Source organism: Coenobita brevimanus, chromosome 49, assembly GCF_032717465.1.
Source record: "Coenobita brevimanus isolate Jiangsu-jjx chromosome 49, ASM3271746v2, whole genome shotgun sequence".
Lineage (NCBI taxonomy): Eukaryota > Metazoa > Arthropoda > Malacostraca > Decapoda > Coenobitidae > Coenobita > Coenobita brevimanus.
In genome coordinates this window covers 22,325,442-22,341,114 of record NC_137002.1, presented here as the reverse complement: position 1 = coordinate 22,341,114, position 15,673 = coordinate 22,325,442, and positions in this window count along the sequence as shown.

Here is a 15,673-nt window from a genome sequence, read left to right as displayed (position 1 = left end):
CCACCTCGGGAGTACTGCCCTGCTCGACTGGTGCTACAGTCTACATACACACACACACATACATACATACATACATACATACATACACACATACATACATACACAAATATAGACAGATGTATAGTTAGCCTTATATAGATAGATAAATAGATAGGAAGGTAGATAGATAGACAGATACACAGAGATAGATGAATAGATAGTTACCCAGATAGACAGATAGATAAACAGATGGATAGATAGACACTGATTACAAACACATTTTATCCAGGTGACAGATAGACAGATAGACAGACAGACAGATAGATAAATAGAGAGATAGATAGACAAACAGATAGACAGATAGATAGACAGATAGACAGACAGATAGACAGATAGATAGATAGATAGATAGATAGACCGATAGACAGATAGATAGATAAATAGATAGATAGACAGACAGATAGATAGACACAGTAGATAGACAGACAGACACACCCACAAAGATGATCAGACAGTTAGCAATAGATATAGATAGATAGACAAATTGATAGATAGATAGGTAGCTACCCAGACACAGATAGATATAGATAGACAGATAGATGGAGGCAGAGATAGACATACAGCTGTACACATAGATACAGAGACAAAGGCAGACAGATAGACAGATAGATATATACTTATTCCCTGCACTCAGCCAGGGTAGGCAAACCAGCATTCTTGTAGGTGCAATGTGCCACGTGAATATTATTATTATTATTATTATTATTATTATTAGCATTATTACTACTCTCATAATAACTTTGTAACTTCCTGTATCTCATTATAGACTTAGTATAAACTTGTAGAGAAGTTATATAGTTCAGTTATATATATATTGAACTTGTGGACGAGCGGTTGTTATACTTGAGTAAACTGTAAGTAGATAATCTTCGTTCCCATTTGTCATGCAATGACAGGAGAGGTAAAGAATAGTATGGGACTATTCTTATTTGTCTTGGAAATATTAACAAAGTCTCTCATACACGAGTGAAGTTGAGTCCCGCGAGCTACCTCCCTGTCTCTCTCTCTCTCTCTCTCTCTCTCTCTCTCTCTCTTCCATGTTGCTAGGCCCTTCTCCCTACTACCTGCCGGTACTATGGCCTGTCTTCTTCTGCCTCTGCTTCCTAAATTCTGGTGAAACAGGGGTCGTGTCACGTGTGTTCACTGTGGTTGGAAAGTTCTAGAAGCCTGTGTGTGAGTATGTGTGTATGTGTGTGTATGGTCACGAGGCGTTGTCGTGTGCCTATCAAGCATTCCTTGAGTTAAGAGTGTGTAAGCATGTTTAGCATTGCTCGATTCTCGCAGACACAGTACCTTCTCATCATCTGACTTCTTGCTTCTATCTGTCTCTCTGTCTATCTATTTATCTATTATGATTTGTAATTATAATATGGAGTCCTGACAACACTGGCAGGTGGTTAGTGGCGTGGTAACACTGGCAGGTGGTTAGTGGCGTGGTAACACTGGCAGGTGGTTAGTGGCGTGGTAACACTGGCAGGTGGTTAGTGGCGTGGTAACACTGGCAGGTGGTTAGTGGCGTGGTAACACTGGCAGGTGGTTAGTGGCGTGGTAACACTGGCAGGTGGTTAGTGGCGTGGTAACACTGGCAGGTGGTTAGTGGCGTGGTAACACTGGCAGGTGGTTAGTGGCGTGGTAACACTGGCAGGTGGTTAGTGGCGTGGTAACACTGGCAGGTGGTTAGTGGCGTGGTAACACTGGCAGGTGGTTAGTGGCGTGGTAACACTGGCAGGTGGTTAGTGGCGTGGTAACACTGGCAGGTGGTTAGTGGCGTGGTAACACTGGCAGGTGGTTAGTGGCATGGTAACACTGGCAGGTGGTTATAAATAGTATAAGAAAAGAGGAGGGTAAGAAAGAGCTTGAAAAGAGGAGAATAAACAAGAGTATGGAAAAGAGGATAAAAAGAGTATTAAAGAGAGGAGGATAAATAAAGCATAAAAAAAGAGGAGAAAAAAGAGAATAAAAAGAGGAAAAAAATATAAAAAGGAAAAAAGGAATATAGAAAAGGAGGATAAATTAACATATAAAAAGAGGATATCAAAGAATATAAGAAAACAGGAGGATATAAAAGAGTATGAAAAAGAGGAGGATAAAAAGAGTATCTATAAAGAAGAGGATAGAACAGAACATAAAAAAGAAGAGGAAAATGAGTGTAAAAAAAGGAGGACTAAAAAGAGTATAGAAAAAGAGGAGGATTAAAAAGAATATGAAAAGAGAGGATGATTTAAAAGAGTACAAAAAGAGAATAGGATTTAAAAAGAGCATAGAAAGAGGACGATAAAAAATTGTATAAAAAAGAGGATAAAAAAGAGCATAAGAAAAGAGGGGGATAAAAGAGTAAAATAAAGAGGAGAATAAAAAAAGAGTATATTAAAACAGGAGGGTAAAATAAAATTTAAAAAGAAGATATAAAGAGTATAAAAAAGAGGATTTGAAAGAGCATAAGAAAAGAGGGGATTAAAAAGAGTATAAAAAAGGAGGCTAAAAAAGTATATAAAAAAGAGGAGGATAAAAAGAATATTAAAAAAGAGGAGGATAAGAAATAGTTTTAAAAAGAGGAGAGTATAAGAAGAGGAAGATAAAAAAGAGTGTAAGAAAAGAGGAGGATAAAAAAAGTATAAAAAAGAGGAGGATAACAATGATTATCAAAAAAGAGGAAGATAGAAAAGAATATCAAAAAGAGGAAGTTAAGAGAGTAAAAAAGAGGAGAGAAAAGAGGAGGATAAAAAAGAGTATAAAAAAGAGGAGGATGAAGAGTATGTGTAATGCCACAAATTTAGTATTCATGTATATGTTTAGAGGTACTGTAATTTCTAAGTTAGATAGAGTGTAATCTGAATACTAGTCTATAAGGCTCCTGTTCTAAGTAGTAGTTCATGTGTTAATGATCGATATAGGGACCACTTTATTTTTATATGCATATGTCTCTGTATCTATGCATAGGTAGTGTAACTGGAAGTGTTGAGCTATGGGAGTTCCCCCGATCTGGTTGCTAACGAATAACAGATGTGGGCAACATCCTCGTGCTTGTGGTGCGTCGTTGCCGGGCGCCAAGTTTAAACTTTAAACAGAATAATAATGGGTATGCAATTCTTTCCGTATCATTGTTGCGAAATGCTTACTAATGAAGCTGCTAGAATCCAAATATGTGAAATTAATAGTAAAAAAAGGCAAAGATAATGTAATTTGTGAGGACCAAGTAGTTCCGCTTGCCTTAGCCGTCACTAGATGACATAAGCTACCCCAAACTCAAGGCGGGATGGCAGTAAATTCAGTATTTAACTGTAGTAAGGATTGGATCCCAAATTTTCCCCAATTCAGTCAAAAGTCCTAACGTCATGTGTACTCTACTATATAAATAGTGAAGAGAATTAAACCCCACCATATCGCAAAAACACAGTCTCATTTGATCTGGCAGTAGCGTCCCTACGTGCCCGACAAGCCACATTGGCTACCCAGACGTGGTGGATAACAGACGTTGCTTCAGGTGAGCTGTACACATTCCTCCTTTCTACCCCCTTTGCTTGTTTTAATTCTTGCTTGTCGTGAACAATATGAAGTAATGTTGTTAAAAGCTTAACGTAGAGATTGGCTATCCAGACGTTGCGGGTAACAGACGTTGCTTCAGTTCACAGACACCGTGACTTTGGGGCGTGCACGAGGCCATCATGTGATATTGCCCATAGACGACGTACACACACACTTACACTACCTACGAATAGATTTATAACTGAATGTAGTAGCAATTGAATTATGAATCAATCAGGTGAACCTTTTTTTTTTTTTTTTATAGTTGATAAGGTACAGAATTTTGAAAGTTAATGTGATCATGTAACGGAAAAGCGAATTTAAACTCATCAACCGTTTTTTTTTTTCCTCTTCTTTTATTAATAGGTTAGGAATATTGGGAGTGTTGAAGTGAATTTAGTGGTTGTAAGAAAATGTAATTTCGAGTTGTTCCTCGAGGCTAAGCAAGCCCGAGTGATTATGAAATATTAGAGAACTGTGTGATGAGTTTAGACTGGCCCGACGTAATAGTACATGAGTGAATAGTTTTGGTTCGAGGCTGTGCCAGCCCGAAAAGACAGTCCATGTCATTGAATGTCCCAGTCTTGAGGCTATTGACGAGCCCAAGAATAACTGATAATCGAGAATGTAATGTGATGAACTCAGGAGTCACTGAAATATTCAAATTGTTTCGCTTGGTAACAGTACTGTATTACTATCGCCCAAACTATTACTTAATTTACAACTCTTCATATTATTAAAGGTCATGTAATTCAAAGATGTCTGTTGTTTAACAAGTATAGAATTATTAAAGTAGAGTAAAGTATATGCAATTTTGATATCCAACCAAGGGAATTACGTTCTCACGCATGACTCACTCCCCTTCCAGTTCAAGATTCCTCCGCTTTGGGAAAGACTAACACACGTGGTACTAACTTATTCTCGACTCGGCCAAAAAATACAAACGATACCAGAAATATCCTTTAAGCAATTAACCTTTATCATTCAAAGTCGAAGTTACTCTTCCTCCCTTTGTTTTTTCTTAGGTGAATACTTATCAGTCATTGAGGGGAGACTAAGTTGAGTACCCTTTGTATTATCAACGAGTAAGTTAAACAGAACCACAACGGTGAGAAATCCAATTTCTCATCGTTACGCTGATGAACTACGGTGGGATAAAAATCCTACCGTTACATATGAAAGAGGAGGATAACAAAAATAGCATAAGAAAAGAGGAGGGTAAAAAAGACTATAAAAAAGGGAAGATAAAAAGAATATGCAAAAGAGTAGGCTAAAAAGAAAAAAAAACATAAAGAAGAGAAGGCTGAAGAGTATAACAAGAAAGTCACAAAAAGGAGGAGGATTTAAAAGAGTAACGGTATTAAAAAGAGGAGGATCAAAAAGAGCATAAGAAAAGAGGAGAAAAAGAGCATTAAAAAAGAAGAGAATTTAGACATCATCCACTTCTCTCTTCCACCACACTACTTAGGTAACCTGTCACGCCTCTTGCTTGCCACACAGATTACATTTCTTTTTTAAAATTTCTTTCTTGGACCTGATAACCTTAAAGAAAAAAATAAGTAAGATTTATTGGAATTAAAGATATTACTTTCATTAATTTTACCACAATTTGGAGGAAACAAGAAATCATATTCTCTGTCTGTCAACCTCAGGCATTATTTAATCTTAATATTGAGGGGAAATACTAATAATACTACTAATACTAATACTAATAATAATAATTTTCCATAGTCAGTGTCTTTTCTCCATAACTAGACCTAAAAATCTCATCCCTCGATCGTAAATACTGGATTGTAACAAGAGATTAACACTAACTTGTAATCTAGTCACGAAGAAGTGCTACGGAAAGTATGTGTAGCCGTAGCATTGATCTTTTCACCCACTTAAGTACGTGAAATAAGTTGCAAAAGAACGAAAATCTGGGCCAAGTTAAGGTGAAAGGAGTATAGCAGATGAAATATGGTGTTAAGTATTTAGGTGTGGTGGTGTTAAGGTGTGTTAAGGCAGGTATCTATTCATCCACAGAGCCCGGAGTGAGTCTTCCTCGAGTGATACTTCAACTCTCACTCTTCCTCGACCCATCCACCTCCACCCACCCTCGGCCTTCCCAGATTCGCGGGAACTGAGTGAGGCGGAGTGCGACCGTGAGATGTTCAAGGGGGAGGACGGAAGGGCTCGAGGTCCTACTTCCTCGAGTAGTAGGGACGTGGAGGAGAGCATCAAGGCGGAGTTGGAGGAGCTGCTTCACAGGTACGAGCACCAGCAGCAGCGGGAGGAGCAGAAGAAGCAGCAGCAGCAGGAGAAGCGACGACCCCCAGAGAAGAATCCTTACACTATCAACGTATAGCAATGATGAGAACACACGATATACTCTGTTCACTTTCACATGGAATAAAATTGCCGTTTCTGTAGCCAGAGTGATGAGGTGCGGCATTAAATTAACACTGTGTGATGCTAATCACGGAGAGGTGCTGCGGTTACTGTAAATGTACAACACTCGTTTTCTGCCACTGAGCTCCGTGAAATACGCCGCAAAAAAGACGAAAATCTGAGCCGTTTAGGTGAAGAAACTATGTTCTCTTGAAGCTCCCAGCCACTGCCAACACACACACACACACACACACACACACACACACACACACACACACACCATATAAAACCATTGGACAGGATCGCTTTGCCTCTTGCGTCCGCTGGCTTGTTTATATGTTCCTTTCCTGACACCAACAGACAACGTCATCAAATCCAGGAAGAAATTTTGTTGGTGGAGGGGTTAATGAAGACTACGCCAGACCTCTCTAGCTGGAAACGAAAGAAAGGAAACAGGATAATGAGAGAGGAAAAGGAAAAGGAGAAAAAAGAATTAAGAAAAAGTGGTGAAGAAATGAGAACAACGGAAGGAAAGTCGTGGGAATAAATGACTCAAGAGTAACGCAGTGATTGGCTGGAGACGCTCACAGAATGGCAGACTCAGAGACATAAAACCTTCTATTTCACTGCGTCTGCGTCACACTTAGGGCATGTCCGTCACTGCCCTCCACCTCTGGCAAAGTACAGATACCGAGCCTCTCAGCTTAGAAATATTAACTAATAGAGGAAAGCGAGGTGAAGAGGTGAACTGCTAGATGATTTGGTCCTTGAATGCATATGGGACTCACTGATGTCTTCGACAAGACTGCTCAACCTCCTTAACAACTCTGAATAAAGATTAATCCCCGAGCTAGACCTCATCAGATCATATAGCCCTGCTAGGGTTACAGGAGAGCGCTACCCCTCCCAGCACATCAGCCACCGGGCGGGGCGCGAGCTCGCAACCTCACGATTACGAGCCCGACACCCTAACACATTTTTACGTACAGTTTTGTCTTTCACACTTACACGATGCATCTCTCGATATATTTCAAGGCTGTGTTACCGACGTCATTTTCGTCACCGTAAATGAAGATAGACATGAATATTCGTTGTGACGTATGGCGTATGTGTTTGTTTATAGGTTGTCATGGTTACTGAGTCAATGAATCTTATAAAAAATTATATACGGTACATTGCACAATTTCAATAATCATTCCATCCATTCTTGACAGTTTAGAGATTTCTGCTTTACGCCTGTCTACAATACTATCACGATCACTATATCCTTTTTACTCTAACTTGGCCTAAAATTACCATCTCCACCTTGAATGCTGAGTTGTAATAATAGCAGTAGAATATGATGCTAGTCAAGAAGAAGTGCTGTGGTAAGCATGTAGAGCTGTAGTGCTATCCTTTTCAGTCACCGAGCAATGTGAAGCTAATTGCAAAAAGACGAAAAATTTGGGCCATGTTAGAGTAAAAGTGGTATATGTTCCTTACCCGCCTTGAGAAAAGGGAAGTGGAGGACAGATTGGAGCTAGACCAGGGGAGGAGATATTGGTGGCACACACACACACACACACACACACACACACACACACACACACACATACACACCCATACACTACTGACCCACCATCATCCATTATCTTGCCCATACACCAACCCTAGCTTCCACCTTCCTCTCGATAGGGGCGTAAAGAAATTAGTAATCATGATACTACATATAAATCACAATATCTTGATGACAATAGTAAAGTTGGCTATAGCTGAGAATATTATTGGTACTGTATTTTGGTTTATCATATAGAAGTGGTACACCAAGTTAAAATATTACCTGATGGTACTTTGGTGTATGGAAAGGTCTATCTGTGAGGTGAGGCCGGGCTTCCAGGGGCTTGAATGGTGAGTGAATGAGTGTGGGCCCATTTCTCTGGTTGAGCTGCTGTTTACATCTCCCATTATCATATTCCTTTCCTTTTCCTACTGTCTTGACCCTGCCTCACCCCACCTGCAAGTGGAAAAGAGGTATGATGATGATGATGATGATGATGATGAGGAGGAGGATGAGGAGGATGAGGATGAGGAGGAGGAGGAGAAAGAGGAGGAGGAGAAAGAGGAGGACGAGGACGAGAAGGAGAAGGAGAAGGAGAATCACCACAACGATGCTAATGATGATGCTAATGCTAACTTGCTACAAACCAGGATCGGGCTGCACAAACACACTTACGAACCATTTCCTGTCGTAAGTGGGATTGTGAATTGCAGGAAGGGCAATGAGGCTGTCTAATCTGCCTCTGTCTCCTGTCCTAAAATATATCTGCCTCTGTCTCCTGTCCTAAAATATATCTGCCTCTGTCTCCTGTCCTAAAATATATCTGCCTCTGTCTCCTGTCCTAAAATATATCCGCCTCTGTCTCCTGTCCTAAAATATATCTGCCTCTGTCTCCTGTCCTAAAATATATCTGCCTCTGTCTCCTGTCCTAAAATATATCTTAGTTACGAAGCGACAATTGCAATGGTTATCATTATTTTCTACAGGACGATCAGGGAAAGCAGTGAAAAAAAATGTCTTCCCTTGTCTAGTTCTTCCTGTATAAAAAAAATATCTTAGTTACGACAGGAATTCGATCGTAAGTATGTTTGAGAACCCCTGGTGAGGCTGCGATAACTCACTGGTAGCTGAGAGAGAGAGAGAGAGAGAGAGAGAGAGAGAGAGAGAGAGAGAGAGAGAGAGAGAGAGAGAGAGAGAGAGAGACAGACAGACAGACAGACAGACAGAGACAGAGACAGACAGACAGACTAACACAGAGAGGGAGAGAGAGAGAGAGAGAGAGAGAGAGAGAGAGAGACAGACAGACAGACAGAGACAAAGACAGAGACAGACAGACAGATAGACAGACAAACAGATAGACAGACAGACAGACAGACAGACTAACAGAGAGAGAGAGAGAGAGAGAGAGAGAGACGCAGGATTCTTAGAGGTACTTAGGAAAACCTGTACTGTACACTCATGATCACTAATCTCTGACCAGAGGGATAGCCAAAGTCGTGGCCAGACATAGGCTACATCATCAGACACGCTCAACCATCGTTCCAGAAAGGTTTACTGCTTCAATGAATAATTTTCTGAGCATCAGTGAAACACTTTCGCTTCACATTTTTAATTACTTTTTCAAGTAATACATAAATGCATTTTAAGAAATAGACATGAAAGTTGGTCATTGCTGTTATTAATAGTGTGTAATGAGTGCATGATGCTATTTGACATTCATATTGTTTTATTATTATTATTACTATTTATTATTAATCTTTATTATTTCACTGACCTATTTTTTGAGATGAACCTTTGACCGAGCTGTTGATATGGCAGAGGAGAAATATCCGCGCCTACCACTGCAGCCGGCATCCACACAACATATTCTAAGTATGCTTTATAATACTGATATCTTTGATAAACACCTACCATTACTTGCTACTCTGAACTTTTTTTTTTTTTTTTTAAATAATAAGTCCCCATCACCATCCAGTGGGAATGGTTGCGCTATTCCTACGCGACGTGCTAGCTGCATGCCATCTCTGGTCAAAATGTGTGCCAGTTAATGCCGTTAATTCATAAATGATTATATAATATATGATGCCAATACCCACATATAGTGGCTAATGCCTAATTTACTTGATGGAAATTACCCAGTTGCAGATTGATTGAAAAAATGTCTGTCCTTGTCAATAACCGCAGATTGCTATATTATGGAAAAGAAACCATAAGAATATGGTAATATCAATGATATGAGGAGCAGAACGCTTCAGATCACCTGGTTACAGTTCTTTGCCCCGCCCACTAGTGCAGAGGCTGTGTTCGAATGCGTGGCTCGTGTGTGGTCATAACACTGCCCGCCACGCGTCCCTGGTCAGAGATAGGTAATCATGAGTGTACATCCTCTAGTAAGGAAGCTTCGTAACACCTTTTCCTCAGCGACTTATTCTTTCTCTCTTTTGTAAAAAAAAAAAAAAAAAAAAAAACTATGATTAAGAGAGCAAAATTGTCGTAGCTGTTATCTTAAGACATAATGTGGAGATGAAAGAGACTGAGAGACTGACTAGGAGAGCGTATGTGAGTGAGGTGGAGTGACGGAAGAAGAGGGAGAGGGGAAAACCAAGAATGAGATGGAAGAATAGGATGGAGAGGTATTTGATGGAGGGAGGAGGGGGTGAGTTGGAGAGAAGGCAGCCAGACAGCAGAGCACAGCGTGACATGAAGGCCATTTGTTTGCGTCTGGCGATAGATAGATAGACAGATAGATAGACAGATACACAGATAGATGAGCACAACCTCATACCCATAGTAATCTTTCGTTCCTCGTTTGAGCGTAGGGTCCCGTGGTTAGGCTTCTTAATCCAGTGACCAGTCGTCGATCCCTGAGTGGCATTATGAGAAGGTATTACCCCAGCAAACATTCAGTTAGAAAGCGTTAACCCGCTAGACCACAGGGCGTCTTTGTAAAAATGGTCTAGTTAGTCATATAAATCTTTCGTTTTCTATTAGTACAGCAACAGAGAAAACGGGCGCAAGGGCTGCCTAAATCATATTGCATTACAAGAGAGAGAGAGAGAGAGAGAGAGAGAGAGAGAGAGAGAGAGAGAGAGTTTTCGATATTATTTAAGGAGGATACTTAAGTGGAATGGGCAGAATAAATAGCAAAAGAAAAAGTGTTAAGAAATCTCAGAGCTACTTGAATGATAACCCTAAGGCTCCCAGTTTTCTTCTCTTCCGGGTCTCCAATCCTTCCCTCTCCTCCCCCTCCTTCCTCCTCTCTCTTTCTTCCTCCATTTCTCCTCCCCACCCCCTTGTCTACTCCCTTTCTTCCTTGTCTACCTCTACCCTCTCTTCTCCTCCCTACCTCCTTCACTTCTCTCCCATCTTTCCCCCTCCCTCGTACCCTCACTCCCTCATCTCCCTCCTGTTATTCTTCATTGCCCCCCTCCCTCCTCCCTTCTTCCTCCCTCTCCTTCCTCCCTCCTTCTGCTTCCTCTCTCCCCCCTCCCTTCCAACTTACCTTTCTTCCTCTCGGTCTTCCCCTCCTCCTCCCTCCATCACTGATCACAATGGAAGCAGCGTCTTGCAATGAGCCAAATGTTGCAAATCTGTCTGTCTGTCTGTCTGTTTGTCTCTCTCTCTCTCTATACCTCCAGTGTGCCAAGCTGGGTGTAGGTTGCAGATTGTGGCAGGGATTCGGTATCAGTGCAACAGCAACAAGAATCAATGCACAGGACCAGGGTTGTGAAAATGTGTGTGTGTGTGTGTGTGTGTGTGTGTGTGTGTGTAATTCACCGGGTCGATCAGGATCACTTGATGGTCGTGATCATCAGCATTTTACCCTCCCGGAAGGGAGCTGAGAGCTCATATAGTCCGATCTAAGGGCAAGGCTGTGACCTTCACACACCCACACACCCGTCCCCTTGCTCAAGGGGGACAGTAACCACCCACTTCGTCAGCGAAACTTTTCGCAACCTGAGCGAGGAGTGAACTCCCGTCTACCAGATGGCAGGCGAGAACGTTCCTACTGCGCCAGCGAGCGGTGTGTAATTCACCGGGTCGGTCAGGATCACTTGATGGTCGTGATCGTCAGCATTTTACCCTCCCGGAAGGGAGCTGAGAGCTCATAAAGTCCGATCTAAGGGCAAGGCTGTGACCTTCACACACCCACGGGGGCGCGGTAGCACAGTGGTAGCGCGCCGGACTCGTAATCGGGGGATTGCGAGTTCGAGCCTCGCCCGGGCTGCCGTGCCGGGAGTGGTAGCTCGCTCCTGTAACCCTAGCGGGGCTATATAGTCCAATACAGGGCTTAGCTCGGGGGAACTCCATTTCTCCCATTTTTCACACACCCACACACCCGTCCCCTTGCTCAAGGGGGACAGTAACCACCCACTTCGTCAGCGAAACTTTTCGCAACCTGAGCGAGGCGCGAACTCCCGTCTACCAGATGGCAAGAGAGAACGTTACCACTGCGCCATCGAGCGGTGTGTGTGTGTGTGTGTGTGTGTGTGTGTGTGTGTGTGTGTGTTTATGCGAGGAAAAAGGAGCCAATGGCTGAGCCCGCAAAACAGTTCCTTCCAATAAAAAAACAAAAAAATACAAAAGAGAGCCAAAATCAAGATCCGTTCATTTAGAGATGCCTGGACACACTGCGTTTGAAAGACTGGAGATCATAGGAAGTAGGAAATACAGACAGAGGGAGATAGCTCCAGAGTTGACCTGTTGCATAAATGAAGGAGTGGGAGTAACGGTTAACTCTTGCATTAGAGAGTTGGACAGAAAAGGGGTGAGAGTTTGTTGCTGGACCTGTGCTACACACCCGACGTAGAGGTGGAGGGATGCTAGCAGACAGTTCAGAGGAGCACTGACCATTGAAGTAGCGATAGAAAAGAGATAAAGATGCAACAGTGCGGCAAAGAGACAAAGGTTGAAGGGAGTCAGAAAGAGGAGGAGAGTTGATGAGACGAAAAGCCTTTGACTTCACCCTATTGAGAACAGCTGTTTGTGGGGAGCCTCCCCACAAATGAGAGTTGTATTCTAAACAGGGGCGAATAAAACCTGTGCACAAAGTCAAAAAATGTGCAAGGGTAAAGAAGGTACGGAATCGGCTTAGCACACGTAATCTCTTGGAATCAGATTTTACAAGAGATGCAATAAGATCTTTCCAAGATAAGTCCCGAGTTAATGAAACGCCAAGAATGTTCAAGGATGATGCTGGATTGCGCTGGATAGTATTAAACATTAGTGGGTATACCTGTGGAAGATTTTGACTGGTTGATAGGTGTAAAAATTGAGTCGTTGATGCATGAAAAACAACAAGATTATTTTTACTCCAGTCAGAGATACGAGCCAAGTCAGACATTAGGTGTGCCATAGCCTCATCCCTTGTTTGTTGAAGTAACTGCTGAGATGGATGTTGTGGAAACTGAACAGAAAGGAGATGGGTGGAGTCATCAGCGTACAAGTGGATAGGGTTAGATGTACAGCTTAGATCATTGATGAATAATAGGAAGAGAGTCGGTGATACGACAGAGCCCTGAGGAACACCACTGTTGATAGATCTAGGAGATGAACGATGGCCATCTACAACAGCAGCTATAGAGCGACCAGAAAGGAAGCTATAGATGAAGGCACAGACAGAAGAATAGAATTCGTAAGAGGGCGGTTTGGAAATTAAAGATTTATGCCAGACTCGATCGAAAGCCTTTGAGATGTCAAGTGCAATGGCAAAGCTTTTGCCAAAGTCCCGAAACGAGGATGACCAGGAGTCTGAAAGGTAGGTGAGAAGATCGCCAGCGGAGCGTCCCTGACGGAACCCATACTGACAATCAGAAAGAAGGCTGTGACAGGAAAGATGCTTTAAAATTTTTCTATTAAGAATTGACTCAAAAACTTTTGAAATACAGGATGTTAAAGCAATTGGACGATAGTTAAAGGGTTGGGAATGGTCACCCTTCTTTGGGACTGGCTGAATGAGAGCAAACTTCCGGCAAGAAGGAAAGGTGCAATTTGAAAGACAAAGGCAAAAGAGTTTGCCTAGGGAGGGTGTAAGCACAGAAGCACAGTTCTTGAGGACAACAGGAGGGACTCCATCAGGCCCATATGCCTTGTTAGTATTGAGGTCAGTGATGGCAGAAAATACATCAGATGAAGTCAGAGGGGGGAAGTGATGGAGGAACAGCACCAGAATCGTCTAAGGTGGAAGTGGAGGAGAAAGTCTCAGCGAAGAGATCCGCTTTATCAGTAGAAGAAATAGCTACAGAGCCACCGCAGTAGACAAGAGGAGGGAAGGATGATGAGATAAAGTTGTTAGAAAGGTTTTTAGCAAGATGCCAGAAGGAGCGGGAAGAATTCGAGTTGGAGAGTTGAGAGCATTTAGTACGGATGAAATTATTTTTAGCAGAGTGAAGAACAGACTTAACACGATTCCGGGCAGAAACATAAACAAGATGTGATTCAGGGGTGGGTTGGCTCCGGTTCATTTTATATGCCCTCTCCTTGTTGCGGACAGCATTAGAACAAGCATGATTAAACCAAGGCTTTCTTGCATTAGACAAAGGATATGAGAAAGGAATGTATGCTTCCATGGCCAAGAGAATAACCTCCATAATGCGCAAGAGTGAAGTTGAAGCAGTGGAGTTGGTGAAATTTGGTCCCTGAGTGTACTGCAGTGGGCATTGAAAGTTGTTAAGGTGAGTTTTTATGTGGTAGTAATATGAAACACACAAGAAATGAGTATGAGACGCAAAGGTACTCTATGTCTTTCTGTCGCTTTTGAGAGGAACCAAACGTATGGAAGGCAGGGTACAATGCTGGCAAAGGACTGTCGGCTTGTTTTTAATAAAGGATATACATATTTAACAGGTATCTCAAGGCACGCACGTCTTCATGGAGTGAACTGAGTACCTCTGCTACAAGGCCATCTTATATCGAGTGGAGAACTACTACTACTTGCCTGAAGTGCTGTTCCCATCCTACGAGGGCTGGGTCACCCCCAGGCACACAGCGTGGAAGCATAAGTTTGATTTCTTCATCCAGAGTTACGTGGAATCTGGCCTCCCCATGTACTGGAGAAATGTGAGTGAGTGATCTTGTTTCTATTGGAATTGTCACCCCATTTCTGTGTGTAAATAGTGGGTGGGGTGGTGGTGGTGATGATAATTACACTTAAGAAAAAGTGTAATCACACACACACACACACACACACACACACACACACACACACACACACACACACACACACACACACCGTTGATAGATGGATATATAGATAGGTTGACACACCGACAGACTGAGATAGACAAATACTGTAGACAGGCAGACAGATATACAGAACATGCATGTTAAACAACTGCCTCTTCCTGTATGGTGTGCAGAAGCTGACGGTGGATCTGAGGTACAAGAGAAACGCGTCAGTAAGCATGCTGGAAAGACGACACCAAAAGCCACTTGGAATTCCAGATCTACAGGTAAGTTATCGGTGACCAGATTCACTACTGTACGTCTACTCGCTCTGACAGTGATCCAAAACTCCTTCAGACTCTGTTGATGGTCAAGTGTAGCCCAACTTTTCTATAGGAGGGTATAATGTTCGCCAATCCCAGCATTATTTCCTCTGCAGTAGGCCAGAACAGAGACACCTATGATCATCTTTTGGTCAAAAATTTCACCTGGTTCATAGTAGACAGGCTTTAATATAGTGCTATTGCCCAGGGAGCTTTCGTGGTTTACCTAATTGGAGTGGCCTCAGTGGTGGTGGCGATGGCTGGTGAGGCCGTTATGTCACGCTGGAAGTAGACCCTCACTCTCTACCTCATCGCTTCTGCCAGCCCACCTCGTCCAGCTTAAGCTTTCGTCCTACCTGTCGCCCTCAGTCTCTACCACTATTCTCTGCTACATCGCCTCAGCCTGCCGACCTCAACCTAGAGTATGCTTTCCTCCTACCTGTCACCCTCAGTCTGTACCAGAGTTCTTCGTCACCCCACTTCTACTTTTCATCCCTGTTTTTCCTGCTGTCCTCGTCCTGTCTAACGCTTTAGCTCTTTGGCATCTTCCTCCATATGCTGTCCTCGTCCCACCACCCACCTATCGCTCTCTGAAACCTAACTTTGCTTGCTGTTCTCGTCCCACCTTACACACTCGTTCTCTAACATCTCATTCTACCTGCTAACCTCGTTCTACCAACCATCCTCGCTCTCTGGTACCTCACTCTACCTGCTA